The sequence below is a fragment of the Schistocerca serialis genome, chromosome 11 (assembly GCF_023864345.2).
Source record: "Schistocerca serialis cubense isolate TAMUIC-IGC-003099 chromosome 11, iqSchSeri2.2, whole genome shotgun sequence".
Classification (NCBI taxonomy): domain Eukaryota; kingdom Metazoa; phylum Arthropoda; class Insecta; order Orthoptera; family Acrididae; genus Schistocerca; species Schistocerca serialis.
The window spans coordinates 58,213,648-58,236,042 of NC_064648.1; the positions used below are offsets into that span (position 1 = coordinate 58,213,648).

Here is a 22,395-nt window from a genome sequence, read left to right on the forward strand (position 1 = left end):
CAGAGACTGCAGCTCTCCATGCTACTGTATCTTGTGCAAGCTTCTTCATCTCTAAGTACCTAATGCAACCTATATCCTTTTGAATCTACTTAGTGTATTAATCTTGTGGTCTCTGTCTATGATTTTTACCCTCCACACTGCCCTCCAGTACTAAACTGGTGATCCTTCGATGGCTCAGAACATGCCGTACCAACTGGTCCCTCCTTCTAGTCAGCTTATGCCACAAATTTCTCTTCTCCCCAATTCTGTTCAGTACCTCCTCATTAGTTACATGATCTGCCCATATAATTTTAAGTATTCTTCTGTAGCACCACATTTCGAAAGCTTCTATTCTCTTCTTGTCTAAACTATCGTCCATATTTCACTTGCTTACATGGCTACAATCCATACAAATACTTTCAGAAAAGACTACCACACACTTAAATCGATACTAGATGTTAACAAATTTCTCTTCTTCAGAAGCGTTTTGCTTTCCATTGCCTGTCTAAATTTATATCCAATCTACTTCAACCATCATCTGTTATTTTTCTCCCAAATAGCAGAACTCATCTACTACTTTAAGTGTCTCATTTCCTAATCTAATTCCCTCAGCATCACCTAATTTAATTCGACTACATTCCATTATCCTCATCTTGCTTTTGTTGACAATATCTGTTGCGGTCAACTGCTCCTCCAGGTCCTTTGCTGTCTATGACAGAATTACAATGTCATCGGCTAACCTCAAAGTTTTTATTTCTTCTCTATGGATTTTAATTCCTACTCCAAATTTTTCTTTTGTTTCTTTTACTGCTTGCTCAATATACAGACTGTTAGCATTGGGGATATGCTACAACCCTGTATAAGGTAAGTGGTAGGGTCAGTATTGTCTCATGTGTTCCAACATTTCCACAGAATCGAAACTGATCTTCCTCAAGGTCAGCTTCTACCAGTTATTACATTCATCTGTAAAAAATTTGTGTTATTATTTTGCAGCTGTGACCTATTAAACTGATAGTTCGGTAATTTTTGGATCTGTAAACACCTGCTTTCTTTGGGATTTGAATTATTATATTCTTCTTGAATTCTGAGGGTATTTCACCTATCTCATACATCCTGCTCTCCAGATGGTACAGTTTTGTCAGGGCTGGCTCTCCCAAGGTCATCAGTAGTTCTGATCGAATGTTGTCTACCCCGGGGCCTTTTTTTGACTTAGGTCTTTCAGTGCTCAGTCAAACTCTTCACGCAGTGTCATATCTCCCATTTCATCTTCATCTACATCCTCTTCCATTCCCATAATATTGTCCTCAAGTAAATCACCCTTGTATAGACCCTCTATATACTCCTTCCACCTTTCTACTTTCCCTCCTTTGCTTGGAACTGATTTTCCATCTGAGCTCTTGATATTCATACAGGTGGTTCACTTTTTTCCAAAGGTCTCTTTAATTTCCTTGTAAGCAGTATCTATGTTACTCCTAGTGATGTATACCTCTACATCCTTACATTTGTCCTCTAGCCACCCCTGCTTCGCCATTTTGCACTTCCTGTCAATCTCATTTTGGAGATGTTTGTATTCCTTTTTGCTTCCTTCATTTACTGCATTTTTATGTTTTCTCCTTTCATCAATTAAATTCAATATCTCTTCTGTTACAAAAGGATTTCTATTAGCCCTCATCATTTTACCTACTTGATCCTCTGCTGCCTTCACTATTTCATTATTTCTTTCCCCCGTTCTTGTCATTCAATCCCTAATACTCTCTCCAAAACTCTCAACAACGCCTGGTTCTTTCAATTTATCCAGGTTCCATCTCTTTAAATTCCAACCTTTTTGCAGTTTCTTCAGTTTTAATCTACAGTTCGTAACCAATAGATTGTGGTCAGAGTCCACGTCTGCCCCTGGAAATGTCTTACAATTTAAAACCTGGTTCCTAAATCTCTGTCTTACCATTATATAATCTATCTGAAACTTTCCAGCGTCTCCACACCTCTTCCACATATATAACGTTTTTTATGATTCTTAAACCAAGTGTTAGCTATGATTAAGTTATGCTCTGTGCAAAACTCTACCAGGCAGTTTCCTCTTTCATTCCATTCCTTAACCCCATTCCATATTCACCTATAACTTTTCCTTCTCTTCCTTTTCCTACTATCGAATTCCAGTCACCCATGACTATTAAATTTTCATCCCCCTTCACTATCTGAATAATCTCTTTTATCTCGTCATACATTTCTTTAATCTCTTCGTCATCTGCAGAGCTAGTGGGCATATAAACTTGTACTAGTGTGGTAGGTGTGGGCTCCGTGTCTATCTTGGTTACAATAATGCATTCACTATGCTGTTTGTAGTAGCTTACCCATGCTCCTATTTTTTTACTCATTATTAAATCAACTCCTGCATGACCCCTATTTGATTTTGTATTTATAACACTGTATTCACTTGACCAGAAGTCTTATTCCTCCTGCCACTGTACTTTTCCTCTTTAAATTTTCTAACCTACCTGTCCAATTAAGGGATCTGATATCCCATATTCTGATCCATAGAACACCAGTTTTGTTTCTCCTGATAACGATGTCCTCCTGAGTAGTCCCAGCCCGGAGATTCATATGGGAGACTATTTTACCTCCAGAATATTTTACCCATGAGAACGCCATCGTCATTTAACCATACAGTAAAGCTGCATGCCCTCGAGAAAAATTACAGCTGTAGTTTCCCCTTGGTTTCAGCCTTTTGCAATGCCAGCACAGCAAGGCCGTTTTGGTTAATGCCACAAAGCCAGATCAGTCAATCATCCAGACTGTTGCCCCTGCAACTACTGAAAAGGCTGCTGCCCTTTTCAGGAACCACATGTTTGTCTAGACTCTCAACAGATACCCCTCTGTTGTCGTTGCACCTATGGTACGGCTATATGAATTGCTGAGGCATGCTAGCCTCCCCACCTAAGATACAACTTACACATCACCACTTGATTGTCATCCTTCATTATCTGGCACAGTTCACAAGTTCTGATAACTGTTAAGACTTTCTTACTTAAGTTCTTAAGGGGAAATGCTTGTGAAAATGACCAAAAATTTGAAAAAAAATTCTTGGCCCATAGAAATAAGCATTTCATGCTGATTTCAAGAATGTATAGTTAATGGGCATTATCATTTTCCATTTGTTCTTAAATTGTGGTTGAACGTAATTTTGCACAGTGGCCATGCCCATCCGCCAGTTTGAAGTGCAACAGAACATGTTGTGATATTCGCTATTTTTGGCTTAATTAAAACAGCAAATTCAGCCAGAAGGCAAATACTTGTTTATAAAGAATGATTAATATATAATAAGGCGTCGCATGGCGACGGTGGAATTTTCTAGATAATGTAATTCGTAGTCTTTGGGCGGCAATATAAACAGAAAAGTACGGATGGATATGCGATCCTTCACTATTTTGTTCGCTGGAGAACAAATGAAGCCTTGAGCGCTAAAAAGACTTTTACTGTTTTTCTCGAGTAAGACGGACGCAGATTTGTGGCGGTCTGATCTAATTATTTTTACTAAATAAATAAAAACGTGTTCCGTCTAAGTTTTGAGTGAAGTGTAGGAAGAAGAACTGTTGTAACTTACCGTGACGAAGCACGAGCGACTCAAGAGGACAATGGCTATATAAAAGAGCGCTCAATGGACATGATATGGACATAAAAATCTACCGTCATTGTTGTATTAAGCTTAAGGTACGATATATGTTTTAGTTATAATAAATATTTGTTCTGGGAATACTGAATCATTTAGCAGTGCTCATTCCTATTATCTCCTCAGTATTATTTTCATTTTAATTATGCATTTTGCTAATATTACAGACTCCAAGATCAGCAGTCCAATGTGCGTGTTACATTGATAAAAAGAAAACTGTTTTATCGTCTTCTTGCATCAGCTTTAATATTGAATTTCTCTTTTGTGTGATGTTACAGTTGTTTTTGCGCCCTTAAGAACTTTCTGGTCCCTTAGGAAATTTTTTTTGTCATAACAATAACTTCACAACCGGGTATGATCGTATCTACGATCATGAAGTAATTAGAAAGACGATAACGCAACTTCTTAATCAATAGCACGCTAGTTGTGACTGCCTCAAGCCACGCGAAACCGCAAGTAAAAACTATTCACATCTCATAATGCAATATTTTATGACAATGGTCAATCCATGATTCTTACGCCAATTGTGATTGATAAAACAGTTAGTTAAATCTCAATTTCCAACTTTCCATTGAATAGCAACATCACTTCTAGTTTGTAGCATCACACTTGGCGCCCGAACAGGGACTTGACCAAAAATTAGTTCAAATTCTTGGAAAATTTTCTATGTGCTTGTGTTAATAAATGTTCTGTCGTTTCATGTACACATCGTCTCTCTGTGAGAATAACGGTCAATAATGCAGTTTAATTACCGAGAGAAAAGAAGAGAAAAGAGACGTGAATTTGCTGAGACAACATAGCGGTATTCAAGCCATCAAAAAGTAAGTCAGAATTTTGCATACGCAGTGTAGTGCTTCAGTAGCAACGTTGCTTTTCCAAGTCGATCCACATCCTTTCTATCTCCTTCCCGCTATAGAAAATCTGCTTTATTTTATCTTTCAAAGTAAAATTCTTCGTGGTCTGATGACAGAAATTATTTCTATTACATTTTCAACATGGTGGATAGTGTGCGCAATTTGCAGTGAAGAGCATCTTCATTCATTTGTCTGAAACGTTTAGGTTCCATCTTGTCTTCTCGCCAGATAGAATTTCATTTGTTGCTCACGCGAGAGCGGTGCTCTTAGCGGACTCACCACGTCACTGACAAACGACGAAAGCCTTGCGTAGCACCTGATTTACTGACGAAAATGGCAGATAGTAAACAGAGACAGGTGACAACAGGAGACGGGAGTGAAGACGTTAATAGTATTCCATACCCTTTACGATCGCGAACGGTAGGTTCCCGTGTGGAAACTGAACTAACCATGTCTGTAACAGGGGAAAGTGACCCTGAAGTCCAAACTCGTCCCGCTGCAGCTACAAATGACCTCGGTGCGTTAATGGAAATGCTGAAACAACAGTTTGACGCAGTAAATGAGACTATAAAAACACAAAATGAGACTGTTAACGCCCGATTAGATGCTGTAAGCGAATCAGTAAAAACACAAAATGAGACTGTTAACGCCCGATTCGATGCTGTAAGCGAATCAGTAAAAACACAAATTGAGACTGTTAACGCCCGACTAGATGCTGTAAGCGAATCATTAAAAACAGAGCTAGGCACAATCAAAACAGATCTGCATAAAGAAATTACGGCTGAATTAAATACCCATTTGGGTGAGGTGCAAACTAAGATCAGTGATCAAATTCAGAAAATGCAGAAACAGGTGAAAAGTGAAATAGCTGAAGTATCTGGAACATTAAACACAAAAATTCAGGCAGCTACCAAAGAAATAAACTCAGTTAGAAATGCAGTATCTGACATTGAAGGTGTAGTAGAGGATCTGTCGAGGCAGATAGACTCAATCAATATCGAAGAACAGGTTAAGAGCACCGTGAAAGCACACGCGGAGGCATTGTCGGAACACTACAGTGAATGGATAAAGGGTAAAGATATTTTTATCGAAAAGAAGGTCAGGGAGGAGCTTAGGGAGACTGTCAAGGATGTAACTTATGAAATCTTAGCTGCTCCTGGTAAGTCGGGAGACACAGTAGTTTCTGAATTGGGACAGATTCGGAGGACACTTACACGGGATCTTCCCGAGTGGAAGCAGCAAGTAGTGGACGAAGTCAGAATGCTGAGAAACTGGGTAGAAAATCCGCACACACATACGCAAACTATAGGGAACAACTCTTTAGACGGTGACGAATGTCAGTCAACTCCTTATCGTTCACCGCCTGATTACATGCAAAACAACAGTCCTGTTGAGTCCCGAGTAGGGAAACTAAATGATCCGCCCACAATTGTGAGTTTAATGCAAGAGGAAAGTGTGATTAAGCATCGCACTTTTCCTGTTTTTCATCCGCAGAAGCGAGAAATACACCCCATCGTGTTCCTAAAGAATTTTTCCGGCATATTTCCCAGGAGCTGGACAGACAGACAGCGTATTCAGTTCGTCACTGGCTTTATTTCTGGTGATGCAGCATTATGGGGAACGGAAATGGTAGACACGTGTAGGAATTATGAAGAGTTTGAGAAAATGTTCTTGGCAAAATTTTGGAGTAATGGGGTACAGCAAAGATTAAGGAAGGAGGTGTATGGTGCGGAAATTTTCAATGAGAAGCGTGGAAGTCTCCGGCGATACTTCGAGAAGTATCTAGCAAAAATTAAATTCTGGGATTCTCCGATTTCTTCCAAGGACGTAATTATGATTCTCAAAAGCAAACTCCCTGTGTCTATTAGAGAGAAACTAGTAAATGTGTCCGAAGAAGACATGGATGTATTCCTTTCTGTGCTGGATTCCTTAGATTTAATTAGCGAGGATGTGCACTCCAAGGTTGGCAGCGGCAAATTCTTCCCTGGCAGCCAGCAGAATGCATCGCACGCGGACAACAATGCGCCCAAGGAGAGAGCGAGCTACTGCGACCGCTGTTACCAACCTGCCAGCGGTTATCAAAACGCAAACGGCAATAACTTTAAACGGAAGCAGAAAACCAATTACAGTAATCAGCAGAGATACCACCCAATTTACAACCACCAGGTACAACATCAGTACGGAAACCCACCCTTTAATCCTGCGCCGGAGCAGTATGGAAATTTTCCACAAACGATTGGTAATTTTTCAAATGGACCAGTGTACAATCAAAGTTATAGGCCGAAAAATAGCAAGTGGCATGGGCAAGGCGGAGGCCACCCAGCACAACATAAGAACAACTTTTCACAGAATAGAGGACCGCGGAACAATTTTCAAACGGTACCAAATGCGAACTTTCCTTCACAAGGAAATGGTTCTGCCGGCAACCAAAAGATCGGGCGACAGCCGCCGTCTCAAGTATTTTATTCACAAGTGAATGCACCCAGTGGATTTTACCCCTCTACACCGGCATTTGTACCACATAACCAGCACCAATATGAAACGGAACAAACACTTAAGGCCATGAATGACAAACAGGTTAAACATCCTGCGGAAAATTAGAGGGAGCACCTTTCAGCCTCCTAGAGGTCGCTGCCAGTTCCAGTGGGAGTACTAACGAATACTCTGATTCTGAGTATGCTAATGCGATACGGTACGACCATGAGACCGACTTACGAGATGACCTTGCACCTGACATACAAGCTCAAGACATTAATGACATTTATGATGAACAGGTCCAGGCTTCGATTAAGATTTCTATTGCCAACAGTCCTTTCACAGCCGTTGTTGATACAAGAGCAAACATCAATGTGATGTCATCATGTCTCTTCAGACAGGTGTCTTCTGTTTCAAAAGTTTTATCATTGCCGATTCAGGGCTGCTCCATATCGGGAGCGATTGGTCCATTGAAACAAAGAGTTAGTTTACAGACACAGCTCCAACTGCAGATAGAATCTGTTTCGGTTTCTTACCTCTTGCTTACTGGAAATTTCCTTGTGTGAACTGTTAATAATAAGTATTGTGTTGAACAGCGCACTGACTACATGGTAACGGCTACTACATGTCATCTTTAAGTATTAAATGCTATGTATGGAAAAATTGTTTATAGTGATGGACATGAACTGATATTTCTTCAACAAGCTGAAGCAGGAAATTGAGGTTGCACCAAGAATTTCAATTTAATTTTAAGTTAGTAATAAGAAAAAAAGTGCTTGCGAGGTGATTGCCCGGAGCTAAATAAAATATGTAAAGGTGAGAAACGGAGGAGGATGCGTAAATAAGCACTTCTCTCAAGGTACAAGAATATTTATAGATTTATTTTTAGTAATGTAAGTACTTGAAGTTCTGTAGTAAAAGCCCAAATTACCTGCTTAAAAAAAAGGGTACATGTTCAAACAGTCCAGACAGTGGACAGGAGTAGAAGAAATAGCTTAAAGTTCAGTTAAAGCGTGCTGTTAAATGGAAAAACAAGTGGTAACCCACATGTGTTCACGCAAGGAGACAATAAGCTGTAGTAAACTAAGTTAGGTGAAATACAGTACAAATGGAGGCAAACCATGAAGCATCAATAATGTAGCGTAAGTACTCCACGAGGCCATTAATTGCTATGAAAGTAAACTATTACCCTGTGATCTGAGCCCAATGTAAAGAGTATATGAGGAATGTTAGCTGACGAATTGATTTCAGTAGAATCAAGGTACTAAATAACCACACAGCAAGCCCCCTGTATCATAAATAAGTCCAAGTAAAGATCTTCAGAAGATTTGTAGTGTAATCTAGCGACCATTCAATACCCTAATTGAAGGCTAATCTAAAGAACAAGCAATGCAGTGATATTTAAACTTAATATTGACTATAACCTGAGTAAGACGTAGAAGTAGCAAGGCATGCTGTAAGGAAGGAGGTTGAAGTTTATATATGTGCCTATGTTTATTAAGATAATTTTATTTACATGCAGATTTTATTGCAAAAATGTCTCCTAAGACACTCCTCTTATGAAATCCATTTTCCTTGTGCCCGTTCCTTTTGATCCTGGTTCATTAACCCAGACCAAGGGTCGACTTGTAAAAGGCACGTGTGCTTCGAAGCAAAGCAGTGCTTATGAGAAATGAGACACGTAGCGTGATGAACTTCGCTAGCTTTGGTAATGTTTGTTATGGACCGGTTGCGTAAACCCAGTGAACTGTCGGTAATTCCATTCATGCAAAAAAATAGTAGACACGCGTTACCCTATTTTTTTTTAACAGAGAACGATTGCTGAGTACATGAAGTGAAGAGGGAGAACTATTGTTATCCAGTCTGCCCTCAAATATAAAAAAAAAATTGGCAAGCACAAAGGAAAGCACAAAAAAAAAAAAAAAAAAGATTCAGCATTAAATGTGTACTCGTTAAGTAGTAGATGTGCTGCGTGGCAGTAGAAAATGATCTTCGGTGCACTAAAGAATAAATGCAACGAGTGTTGCGAAACCTGTAGTTTTCATAATGAGGAGATGAGCACTTAAAAGAAAGTTTGAAAGAATATTTTTAGGTTCACTAGTGAAAGCAAATCTTGAGATATAAAGAGTCCATTCATAAAGCAGTTGTTCACTGGACTTAACAAAAGGAGTGACCATTAATTGTAAATATTAGCTCGTAAGTGATATTTTGTAAATAGTAGAATATAAGTCTTTCTATACCAGTGGAGGAAACGTGCAAAATTGATTGTTTTGTAAATGAACTCTATCGGCGAAAGAACTAAGCACAAATGCTGTGTGAAGATGCACACTAAAGTGCGACGTGCATAATAAAAATAACTGTCCACTGTATATTAGTGGTAGTGTTGTACTGCAAGTGTAAAAAGAAGTCAAGGCTACGACAACAGGTGCAACGCAAAGTTCAGTGTTGTTCTGAGTGCAGCGACAGCTAAAACATTCGTCGTCACTTACCTGTGAGCCTCATGGGAGGCAGTTGACAGAGAAGTATGGAGGCAACTTCAGTGTCCGGCTCCTCCGATGGGAAACGCGCGCGAGGTGTTTGTATCGATGCACTCGTGAGATACGAAGTTCACAAAAAAAAAAAAAAAAAAAGGGAGCAATCGACGACCAGCAGCTCTGTTGCAGCCTGAGCGCGAACGGATACTAAGTATTGGAGCTCACGCAACACTGTGCAGCCGCTGTGAGTGGCTGACGTGTGGGTGACGAAACAATCCAAACTTTAAACTGCTAACCGCCATGACTTCAATCGTACATACTGGAGGAAAGACATTTGTACACTTGTGTGACTACATTTTCATATGTAAATTAAGCAATTTTCGTGAGTTGAAGTTAAGATGAGTGAGAAGTAGATTGTTAGATTACTCAGACCTTAAAGCCATTAATACCGGCACTCCTGAACACTGCTAAAATGAATTATAATCCTGTCTCTTGATGGACAAAGAAAATGAATGTGCACTATAGGAAGACCCTAAACTCCAGACCAGTCCCGATCCTTAACAAATGTATCCAATAGGTTACAAGTTATACTAATAATTTTCCACTTCTTCTGTTTCATATTGTAAATAAAAACCCGGGAAGCCGCATGAATTCCTGGCACCACAGCGGAAAGGACAGATGTACTGCATGATGAATGCCGTAGACAGCTAACACAGAAAGTGAAAGCATCACGAAGTGTAGTGCTACGTTATTAAACTGTAATTGAACCACAAGGAGTCAACAGATGCTCGAACATTGTCCACTCTAGTTTAGTGAAAATAAGCACTCACTGTACTCATGTATTAGTTGTTAAGTTCAAGAGAAAGTAATTCCTGAATTCTATCCCCTGAAGTGCGAAATGAACGTTCACTTATTGTTATAAGCAAATATGGACCAAACTTAAATATGCACATAAATGTTAATCTTGGTATTATGGAATGAAGTGACTGATGAACAAAGAATGAAAAACTATAATTTGAAAAATGATAAATATCTGATATATGTTTATAAATGTGATTTCAATTTATGTACTTTGTACGCCAGTAACATGATGTAAATGTCACACCAAAAATCACGAATATCTCATGAGGACATGAGAATCGAGGTAATCCTTCGGCATTTCCTCTCTCCTCATGGGAGGCAATGTGATATTCGCTATATTTGGCTTAATTAAAACAGCAAATTCAGCCAGAAGGCAAATACTTGTTTATAAAGAATGATTAATATATAATAAGGCGTCGCATGGCGACGGTGGAATTTTCTAGATAATGTAATTCGTCGTCTTTGGGCGGCAATATAAACAGAAAAGTACGGATGGATATGCGATCCTACACTATTTTGTTCGCTGGAGAACAAATGAAGCCTTGAGCGCTAAAAAGAATTTTACTGTTTTTCTCGAGTAAGACGGACGCAGATTTGTGGCGGTCTGATTTAATTATTTTTACTAAATAAATAAAAACGTGAAACTTCCTGGCAGATTAAAACTGTGTGCCCGACCGAGACTCGAACTCGGGACCTTTGCCTTTCGCGGGCAAGTGCTCTACCAACTGAGCTACCGAAGCATGACTCACGCCCAGTACTCACAGCTTTACTTCTGCCAGTACCTCGTCTCCTACCTTCCAAACTTTACAGAAGCTCTCCTGCGAACCTTGCAGAACTAGCACTCCTGAAAGAAAGGATATTGCGGAGACATGGCTTAGCCACAGCCTTGGGGATGTTTCCAGAATGAGATTTTCACTCTGCAGCGGAGTGTGCACTGATATGAAACTTCCTGGCAGATTAAAACTGTGTGCCCGACCGAGACTCGAACTCGGGACCTTTGCCTTTGCCTTCCGCGGGCAAGTGCTCTACCAACTGAGCTACCGAAGCACGACTCACGCCCGGTACTCACAGCTTTACTTCTGCCAGTACCTCGTCTCCTACCTTCCAAACTTTACAGAAGCTCTCCTGCGAACCTTGCAGAACTAGCACTCCTGAAAGAAAGGATATTGCGGAGACATGGCTTAGCCACAGCCTTGGGGATGTTTCCAGAATGAGATTTTCACTCTGCAGCGGAGTGTGCGCTGATATGAAACTTCCTGGCAGATTAAAACTGTGTGCCTGACCGAAACTCGAACTCGGGACCTTTTGCCTTCCGCGGGCAAGTGCTCTACCAACTGAGCTACCGAAGCACGACTCACGCCCGGTACTCACAGCTTTACTTCTGCCAGTACCTCGTCTCCTACCTTCCAAACTTTACAGAAGCTCTCCTGCGAACCTTGCAGAACTAGCACTCCTGAAAGAAAGGATATTGCGGAGACATGGCTTAGCCACAGCCTTGGGGATGTTTCCAGAATGAGATTTTCACTCTGCAGCGGAGTGTGCGCTGATATGAAACTTCCTGGCAGATTAAAACTGTGTGCCCGACCGAGACTCGAACTCGGGACCTTTGCCTTTTCCTTCCGCGGGCAAGTGCTCTACCAACTGAGCTACCGAAGCACGACTCACGCCCGGTACTCACAGCTTTACTTCTGCCAGTACCTCGTCTCCTACCTTCCAAACTTTAGAGAAGCTCTCCTGCGAACCTTGCAGAACTAGCACTCCTGAAAGAAAGGATATTGCGGAGACATGGCTTAGCCACAGCCTTGGGGATGTTTCCAGAATGAGATTTTCACTCTGCAGCGGAGTGTGCGCTGATATGAAACTTCCTGGCAGATTAAAACTGTGTGCCCGACCGAGACTCGAACTCGGGACCTTTGCCTTTGCCTTCCGCGGGCAAGTGCTCTACCAACTGAGCTACCGAAGCACGACTCACGCCCGGTACTCACAGCTTTACTTCTGCCAGTACCTCGTCTCCTACCTTCCAAACTTTACAGAAGCTCTCCTGCGAACCTTGCAGAACTAGCACTCCTGAAAGAAAGGATATTGCGGAGACATGGCTTAGCCACAGCCTTGAGGATGTTTCCAGAATGAGATTTTCACTCTGCAGCGGAGTGTGTGCTGATATGAAACTTCCTGGCAGATTAAAACTGTGTGCCCGACCGAGACTCGAACTCGGGACCTATGCCTTGCGAGGGCAAGTGCTCTACCAACTGAACTACCGAAGCATGACTCACGCCCGGTACTCACAGCTTTACTTCTGCCAGTACCTCGTCTCCTACCTTCCAAACTTTACAGAAGCTCTCCTGCGAACCTTGCAGAACTAGCACTCCTGAAAGAAAGGATATTGCGGAGACATGGCTTAGCCACAGCCTTGGGGATGTTTCCAGAATGAGATTTTCACTCTGCAGCGGAGTGTGCGCTGATATGAAACTTCCTGGCAGATTAAAACTGTGTGCCCGACCGAGACTCGAACTCGGGACCTTTGCCTTTGCCTTCCGCGGGCAAGTGCTCTACCAACTGAGCTACCGAAGCACGACTCATGCCCGGTACTCACAGCTTTACTTCTGCCAGTACCTCGTCTCCTACCTTCCAAACTTTACAGAAGCTCTCCTGCGAACCTTGCAGAACTAGCACTCCTGAAAGAAAGGATATTGCGGAGACATGGCTTAGCCACAGCCTTGGGGATGTTTCCAGAATGAGATTTTCACTCTGCAGCGGTGTGTGCGCTGATATGAAACTTCCTGGCAGATTAAAACTGTGTGCCCGACCGAGACTCGAACTCGGGACCTTTGCCTTTCGCGGGCAAGTGCTCTACCAACTGAGCTACCGAAGCACGACTCACGCCCGGTACTCACAGCTTTACTTCTGCCAGTACCTCGTCTCCTACCTTCCAAACTTTACAGAAGCTCTCCTGCGAACCTTGCAGAACTAGCACTCCTGAAAGAAAGGATATTGCGGAGACATGGCTTAGCCACAGCCTTGGGGATGTTTCCAGAATGAGATTTTCACTCTGCAGCGGAGTGTGCGCTGATATGAAACTTCCTGGCAGATTAAAACTGTGTGCCCGACCGAGACTCGAACTCGGGACCTTTGCCTTTCGCGGGCAAGTGCTCTACCAACTGAGCTACCAAAGCACGACTCACGCCCGGTACTCACAGCTTTACTTCTGCCAGTACCTCGTCTCCTACCTTCCAAACTTTACAGAAGCTCTCCTGCGAACCTTGCAGAACTAGCACTCCTTAAAGAAAGGATATTGCGGAGACATGGCTTAGCCACAGCCTTGGGGATGTTTCCAGAATGAGATTTTCACTCTGCAGTGGAGTGCGCGCTGATATGAAACTTCCTGGCAGATTAAAACTGTGTGCCCGACCGAGACTCGAACTCGGGACCTTTGCCTTTCGCGGGCAAGTGCTCTACCAACTGAGCTACCGAAGCACGACTCACGCCCGGTACTCACAGCTTTACTTCTGCCAGTACCTCGTCTCCTACCTTCCAAACTTTACAGAAGCTCTCCTGCGAACCTTGCAGAACTAGCACTCCTGAAAGAAAGGATATTGCGGAGACATGGCTTAGCCACAGCCTTGGGGATGTTTCCAGAATGAGATTTTCACTGTGCAGCGGAGTGTGCGCTGATATGAAACTTCCTGGCAGATTAAAACTGTGTGCCCGACCGAGACTCGAACTCGGGACATTTGCCTTTCGCGGGCAAGTGCTCTACCAACTGAGCTACCGAAGCACGACTCACGCCCGGTACTCACAGCTTTACTTCTGCCAGTACCTCGTCTCCTACCTTCCAAACTTTACATAAGCTCTCCTGCGAACCTTGCAGAACTAGCACTCCTGAAAGAAAGGATATTGCGGAGACATGGCTTAGCCACAGCCTTGGGGATGTTTCCAGAATGAGATTTTCACTCTGCAGCGGAGTGTGCGCTGATATGAAACTTCCTGGCAGATTAAAACTGTGTGCCCGACCGAGACTCGAACTCGGGACCTTTGCCTTTCGCGGGCAAGTGCTCTACCAACTGAGCTACCGAAGCACGACTCACGCCTGGTACTCACAGCTTTACTTCTGCCAGTACCTCGTCTCCTACCTTCCAAACTTTACAGAAGCTCTCCTGCGAACCTTGCAGAACTAGCACTCCTGAAAGAAAGGATATTGCGGAGACATGGCTTAGCCACAGCCTTGGGGATGTTTCCAGAATGAGATTTTCACTCTGCAGCGGAGTGTGCGCTGATATGAAACTTCCTGGCAGATTAAAACTGTGTGCCCGACCGAGACTCGAACTCAGGACCTTTGCCTTTCGCGGGCAAGTGCTCTACCAACTGAGCTACCGAAGCACGACTCACGCCCGGTACTCACAGCTTTACTTCTGCCAGTACCTCGTCTCCTACCTTCCAAACTTTACAGAAGCTCTCCTGCGAACCTTGCAGAACTAGCACTCCTGAAAGGTCCCGAGTTCGAGTCTCGGTCGGGCACACGGTTTTAATCTGCCAGGAAGTTTCATATCAGCGCACACTCCGCTGCAGAGTGAAAATCTCATTCTGGAAACATCCCCAAGGCTGTGGCTAAGCCATGTCTCCGCAATATCCTTTCTTTCAGGAGTGCTAGTTCTGCAAGGTTTGCAGGAGAGCTTCTGTAAAGTTTGGAAGGTAGGAGACGAGGTACTGGCAGAAGTAAAGCTGTGAGTACCGGGCGTGAGTCGTGCTTCGGTAGCTCAGTTGGTAGAGCACTTGCCCGCGGAAGGCAAAAGGTCCCGAGTTCGAGTTTCGGTCAGGCACACAGTTTTAATCTGCCAGGAAGTTTCATATCAGCGCACACTCCGCTGCAGAGTGAAAATCTCATTCTGGAAACATCCCCAAGGCTGTGGCTAAGCCATGTCTCCGCAATATCCTTTCTTTCAGGAGTGCTAGTTCTGCAAGGTTCGCAGGAGAGCTTCTGTAAAGTTTGGAAGGTAGGAGACGAGGTACTGGCAGAAGTAAAGCTGTGAGTACCGGGCGTGAGTCGTGCTTCGGTAGCTCAGTTGGTAGAGCACTTGCCCGCGGAAGGCAAAGGTCCCGAGTTCGAGTCTCGGTCGGGCACACAGTTTTAATCTGCCAGGAAGTTTCATATCAGCGCACACTCCGCTGCAGAGTGAAAATCTCATTCTGGAAATAAAAACGTGTTCCGTCTAAGTTTTGAGTGAAGTGTAGGAAGGAGAACTGTTGTAACTTACCATGACGAAGCACGAGCGACTCAAGAGGACAATGGCTATATAAAAGAGCGCTCAATGGACATGATACGGACATAAAAATCTACCGTCATTGTTGTATTAAGCTTAAGGTACGATATATGTTTTAGTTATAATAAATATTTGTTCTGGGAATACTGAATCATTTAGCAGTGCTCATTCCTATTATCTCCTCAGTATTATTTTCATTTTAATTATGCATTTTGCTAATATTACAGACTCCAAGATCAGCAGTCCAATGTGCGTGTTACATTGATAAAAAGAAAACTGTTTTATCGTCTTCTTGCATCAGCTTTAATATTGAATTTCTCTTTTGTGTGATGTTACAGTTGTTTTTGCGCCCTTAAGAACTTTCTGGTCCCTTAGGAAATTTTTTTTGTCATAACAATAACTTCACAACCGGGTATGATCGTATCTACGATCATGAAGTAATTAGAAAGACGATAACGCAACTTCTTAATCAATAGCACGCTAGTTGTGACTGCCTCAAGCCACGCGAAACCGCAAGTAAAAACTATTCACATCTCATAATGCAATATTTTATGACAATGGTCAATCCATGATTCTTACGCCAATTGTGATTGATAAAACAGTTAGTTAAATCTCAATTTCCAACTTTCCATTGAATAGCAACATCACTTCTATTTTGTAACATCACAATGTGATGCATTATTCTGTTCCGTTTTTTTTCCGTCGTTAGTTAGGGATCATTAACACACGTGTATTCTAGAAGGCACTGACTCCAAGAAACAAAGTACAGGCTTGTCTAGAAGGCTGTGGTTTGAATGTTTACATTAGTGTTTTTATAGTAATTGTGTGTTGTTTTGTTTCTCTGTGTGTGTGTTTCCTGTGCTACAAATGCCGACAGTAAAGATATTTAGCCTCAAACGAAAGTTTCGCGGCAGCCAGTTCCAAACACAACCAAATAATACACATCAGTTGCTTCAAAAGTCACCCATGGAAACTGTGTCTACAAACAGTGCTTCTAACATAAACTTTCACTTTCTGAATGTAATAAGAACAATCCTAGTAGTATTGTAAGCAGCAATAATGACGGAAATGTTGTTGTGAACCTAAATAACCTGTCAAAGACTTTTGAAGAGTGCTTACACAAAGTGAAATTTATTCTTTGACTTAATTAGACTAGCAATAAGGAGTAATGTAGGAAATTTTGTGTACAGGTGGTCAACGGTAAATGAATTACTCTCTTTTATAGGAGGTTTAGATACCATGAACAATGAAAAAAGAAACCAAAATCCAGAAGAGACAAATCACAGCAATAGTAAACATAATTCAGAATTTCAGGGAAAGAAAAAAGCAAACTTTTGTCAGGTAACAAATTATACTTGGGGCAAGCATAAACAACTGAGTAATAGGCTGAAAAATGCAAATGCAAAAACACTTAGTAGTACTAAAAGGGATGATGATAAAACAATATTTCAATGATATACACAGTGATGAGCCGCATTATTTGAGGAAGATGGGCAGTGTCCTGGTCAAAGAGACAAAACCCAGGATGTACAAGGATTGGAACTTTAATAATGGCAACTATTTCTTTACAGCTTATACAAAATAGATATGTGTTTCAAAGTTTTACTGACCTTCAAAGTAGTCACCAGCATTGTGTATAGCCCATTGCCAGTGATGTGGAGGTCGTAGAATACTCTTAGCAGTGCCAGTTGTGATAATAGTTTGAGCAGAGTGGTCTGCTGCCCAACGAATATGTGGAAGTTCTGAAGCGAATTCCATGAAGTGTTCCCTTCAGTTTAGAAATCGAGGGCTTAGGTCAGAGGTGGTATAGAACTTAGCAGCCCCATCAGTCAAACAAATCAGTAACAGGTTACAATGAAAGTGCTTGAGAATTGTCCTGCAAAATGGTGGTCTGGTCCTGTAGAAAGTGTCATTACTTTTGTCTCTATGCTGTTCATTTTTGGAACACAACCTATGACCATCTTAGAGATAGAAGTGATGACACTTTCTGGGACCTGACCATCATTTTGCAGGACAATGCTCAAGCATGTACAGTGCAAGCTGTTACTGACTTGTTTGACTGATGGGGCTGCTAAGGGCTATACTACCTACTGCACTCCTCTGACTTAAGCCCTTGTGAGTTCAACTCGATTTCTAAACTGAAGGAAACACTTCATGGAATTCGCTTCAGAACTTCCACATATTCGTTGGGCAGCAGACCACTCTGCTCAAACTGTCATCACAACTGGCACTGCTAAGAGTATTCTACAACTTCCACATCACTGGCAACGGGTTATACACAATGCTGGTGACTACTTTGAAGGTCAGTAAAACTTTGAAACACATATCTATTTTGTATAAGCTGTAAAGAAATAGTTGCCATTATTAAAGTTCCAATCCTTGTACATCCTGGGTTTTGTCTCTTTGACCAGGACACTGCCCATCTTCCTCAAATAATGCGGCTCATCACTGTGTATATCATTGAAATATTGTTTTATCATGATCCCTTTTAGTACTCCTAAGTGTTTCTGCCTTTGCATTTTTCAGCCTATTACTCAGTTGTTTATGCTTGCCCCCAGTATAATTTGTTACCTGACAAAAGTTTGCTTTTTTCTTTCCCTGAAATTCTGAATTATGTTTACTATTGCTGTGATTTGTCTCTTCTGGATTTTGGTTTCTTTTTCCATTGTTCATGGTATCTAAACCTCCTATAAAAGAGAGTAATTCATTTACCGTTGACCATCTGTACACAATATTTCTTTAGGTACATAGTAAATTAAACATCTAACTAGTATCTTCGCTACATTCTCGAGAGGGCAGTCTACAGACTTCAATCGGATAACGTGATACACTGCACACTTTATAAAATTGCCCCATGAACTATTATAACATTTTAAGTGCAGTAATTCTAATGTTAATTTCTTCTGTATAGCTCCTGATCAATATTTTTGTTTAAATATTTCCTGAAAAAAAATTCTGAGATGTAAACTCCTCTGAGTGTGCATTTCCTCACACTGTTGCATCCCCTACCAAGTAAGTCAATGCAGAATCTATGTTCTTAGAATCCTCCTACTTTTGCTATAAGGTCCTAGAAAATACTATCAAGAAATAAGTAGAATGTACACTCATGTTCAGAAAAAGCAGAACAGCTTGAACGACTAGAGATAGGACATTGATATTCATGGGGCATGTACATTAGTGTGTTCTGCAGAAATGATTAGCATTTCAGTCACCTCGTTCCAGCATGAATCTTGTTGCCTAGTAGGCACAGGGTATGCCACGGGCACTGGTAACGCGTTCCACGCATGATGGCATCGATGCATATACAATGTGAATGGAGTGTTGTTGTATAGACATCCATGCTCCATTGACATGGTTCCAAAGTTCATCTGTGGTGGTCGACACTGGGTCACAGCACTGCACCCGTCATTTCACCACATCCCACACAATTTCGATTGGTGGCAAAGTCTGGAGATCTGGTGAGCCATGGCAAAAGGCTGACACCAAGAAGGTACAAGTTCAAGCAGCAACATGTGGTTGTCCATTATCTTGCTGAAAAATGGAATCTGGGGTGTTATTCAGAAAGGGCAAAGCTATGAGTCACAAGAAGTCACACTGGTCACGGTGCCGTGGACTAGGAGCAAATGTGATTTGTAGTTGTACCCAATAGCACCCCACATCATGCTTTTCCATCATTGATATTTGCTTAAAGTTGGTGCTGTGTGTCTTTTGCAAATGTAGTCACTGTGATGTCACTCCCTGTCTGCAGTGAACCAAAAGTGGCCATCATTTTCAAATAAACAGAACTTGGATTCATCCGAAAACACTATCTGATGCTATTCCTGTCCCCAGTGACTTCATTCCATACACCACTGAGGTCTAACATGTTTTAGCCGCATGCACATTTTATCGGCAGGTGGTGGTGTGCCGCGATATTGATGTTGACCTTCAACCCATGGGCCGACATGATACAAATGTTAATCATGTCTGCCGAACATACTAATATACATGTCCTGTGAATATGAATGTCCTATCTCTAGTCATTCGAGGTGTTCTGTTTTTTCTGAACAAGACTTTACATTACCACCAGGTTTAAATTTCGCAAAATGTTTCTGCATATTCAAGTTACTTCCTTCCTAATTACATTGTAGGAAATACTGCAACCAGCTGCAAATATTTTTAAATTATTTTATTAAACCATTACTAGTTACAGAGCTACCTATCATCAGATAGCAGCACTGACTTCTTTGCAAGTTTTACATTTGTGTCCTGAATTATAACAAGGTATTTGTGTTACACTGTTTACAAAAGGCTTTACATTTGTTTTATAAAATATATCAAAGTTTTTATGAGTAAACAGTTTTATGCCCATACATGCTCTATACATAACACTTACTTCACAAAAAGCCCTCCTTTACATCTTATAAGGCAGTGGTTTGATTTTCTTTTACAGTCCATGTCGATCAATGAAGTGAGCTAAATACACGATGGCTCATACATTTGTTTACATCGGCAGCTGATATAGTGTACCAAAGACTGATATATATGAACAGGTATGGCACACTTCTAGAGCTACTGCAAATGTACTTTTAATGGTACAGATAATTCTATACAGTTATACATTTAATTATTAAGGTTTCAAGGATGCTGATAATGGTCAATGAAGAATTTTCTCTCTGTCAATTAATTATTATTGATATCATTTCAAATTATAGGAGCTGTATGAAATTTTCGAGGTATATTGGATTTCTTTCTTTTCTGTTCTAGTTAAGGAAATATCCCTAAGTCATCTTTGATGCTTATTTCTGTGTTTCCACATTGGATCATGTGACTAGCAAAATTTGACTTATTTAGGTTGTTGAGCCTGAGAGCATCTATGTGTTCACAGTATTGTACATTAAACCACTTACCAGTTTGGCTAAGTTAAAGTTGGGGCACACAGAACAATTTAGTTTATAAATGCCAGATGTATGCTGTACTTCAGTTTTTAAATTTAAGTAGTGAATAATTTTGTCTTTCATTTTATTGTTTGTGGAAAAATTATTTTGATATTTTTTTGCATGGAATGAGTTAGCAATATGATATGATGCTTTACCAATGAATGGTAAGCAGATATATTTCACAGAATTCTGAGGAGCTATTTGAGCTAAATTGCTGTTTTATTTGGACTTAGAGCTATTTTTGTCACTGTATTTCTTTTTAATTCTGTTGTGAAGTTTAGTTATGGGTGATTAGTTTCATTGTTTTTAGTTCTTGCAGTTTATCTTCAGTGTCCAAATGGATTTTTTTCCAATCTGTTGAGTGTTACCCTATAATACACCATTTTGTGTCGCTCAGGGTTACATGATTAGCTGCTGTCGTGGCATCCGTTGTAGTGGGGTTTCTATATATTTTAAACTTATATTTACCACTGCATTTACTAATTTTTTATCCAAGAAATTTATGCCACTATCAATTTAAAGTACAACAGTAAAATTTAGGTTTCAGTGAGATTTGTTAACCTCTTTTGAAAACTAACTAACTTCTTCTACCGTTCCATCAAATAAGGTAAGTGTGTCATCCCCATAGTGTCTGTAATATACGACTTTTTTCTTTATTGTCATGTTGTTGTTGTTGTTGTTGTTGTTGTTGTGGTCTTCAGTCCTGAGACTGGTTTGATGCAGCTCTCCATGCTACTCTATCCTGTGCAAGCTTCTTCAACTCCCAGTACCAACTGCAACCTACATCCTTCTCAATCTGCTTAGTGTATTCATCTCTTGGTCTCCCTCTACGATTTTTACCCTCCACACTGCCCTCCAATACTAAATTGATGATCCCTTCATGCCTCAGAACATGTCCTACCAACCGATCCCGTCTTCTGGTCAAGTTGTCCCACAAACTTCTCTTCTCCCCAATCCTATTCAATACTACCTCGCTACTTATGTGATCTACCCATCTAATCTTCAACATTCTTCTGTAGCACCACATTTCGAAAGCTTCTATTCTCTTCTTGTCCAAACTATTTATCGTCCATGTTTCACTTCCATACATGGCTACACTCCATACAAATACTTTCAGAAATGACTTCCTGACACTTAAATCTATACTTGATGTTAACAAATTTCTCTTCTTGAGAAACGCTTTCCTTGCCATTGCCAGTCTACATTTTATATCCTCTCCACTTCGACCATCATCAGTTATTTTGCTCCCCAAATAGCAAAACTCCTTTACTACTTTAAGTGTCTCATTTCCAAATCTAATTCCCTCAGCATCGACCGACTTAATTTGACTACATTCCATTATCCTCGTTTTGCTTTTGTTGATGTTCATCTTATATCCTCCTTTCAAGACACTATCCATTCCATTCAACTGCTCTTCCAAGTCCTTTGCTGTCTCTGACAGAATTACAATGTCATCGGCGAACCTTAAAGTTTTTATTTCTTCTCCATGGATTTTAATACCTACTCCAAATTTTTCTTTTGTTTCCTTTACTGCTTGCTCAATATACAGATTGAACAACATCGGGGAGAGGCTACAACCCTGTCTCACTCCTTTCCCAACCACTGCTTCCCTTTCATGCCCCTCGACTCTTATAACTGCCATCTGGTTTCTGTACAAATTGTAAATAGCCTTTCGCTCCCCGTATTTTACCCCTGCCACCTTTAGAATTTGAAAGAGAGTACTCCAGTCAACATTGTCAAAAGCTTTCTCTAAGTCTACAAATGCTAGAAACGTAGGTTTGCCTTTCCTTAATCTTTCTTCTAAGATAAGTCGTAGGGTCAGTATTGCCTCACGTGTTCCAACATTTCTACGGAATCCAAACTGATCTTCCCCGAGGTCGGCTTCTACTAGTTTTTCCATTCCTGTTA

General features: G+C 41.1%; 1 protein-coding gene and 1 non-coding gene across 2 annotated transcripts in view; one reads left to right on the forward strand and one right to left on the reverse strand.

The window, feature by feature from the left end:
* LOC126426436 (uncharacterized) overlaps positions 1 to 22,395 on the reverse strand; it is an 82,260-nt gene that overhangs the window by 38,722 nt on the left and 21,143 nt on the right. The gene's annotated exons all lie outside the window — the stretch shown is intronic.
* On the forward strand, positions 15,355 to 15,429 carry Trnap-cgg (transfer RNA proline (anticodon CGG)). The gene has a single exon. It is a non-coding gene; the product is annotated as a tRNA-Pro (tRNA).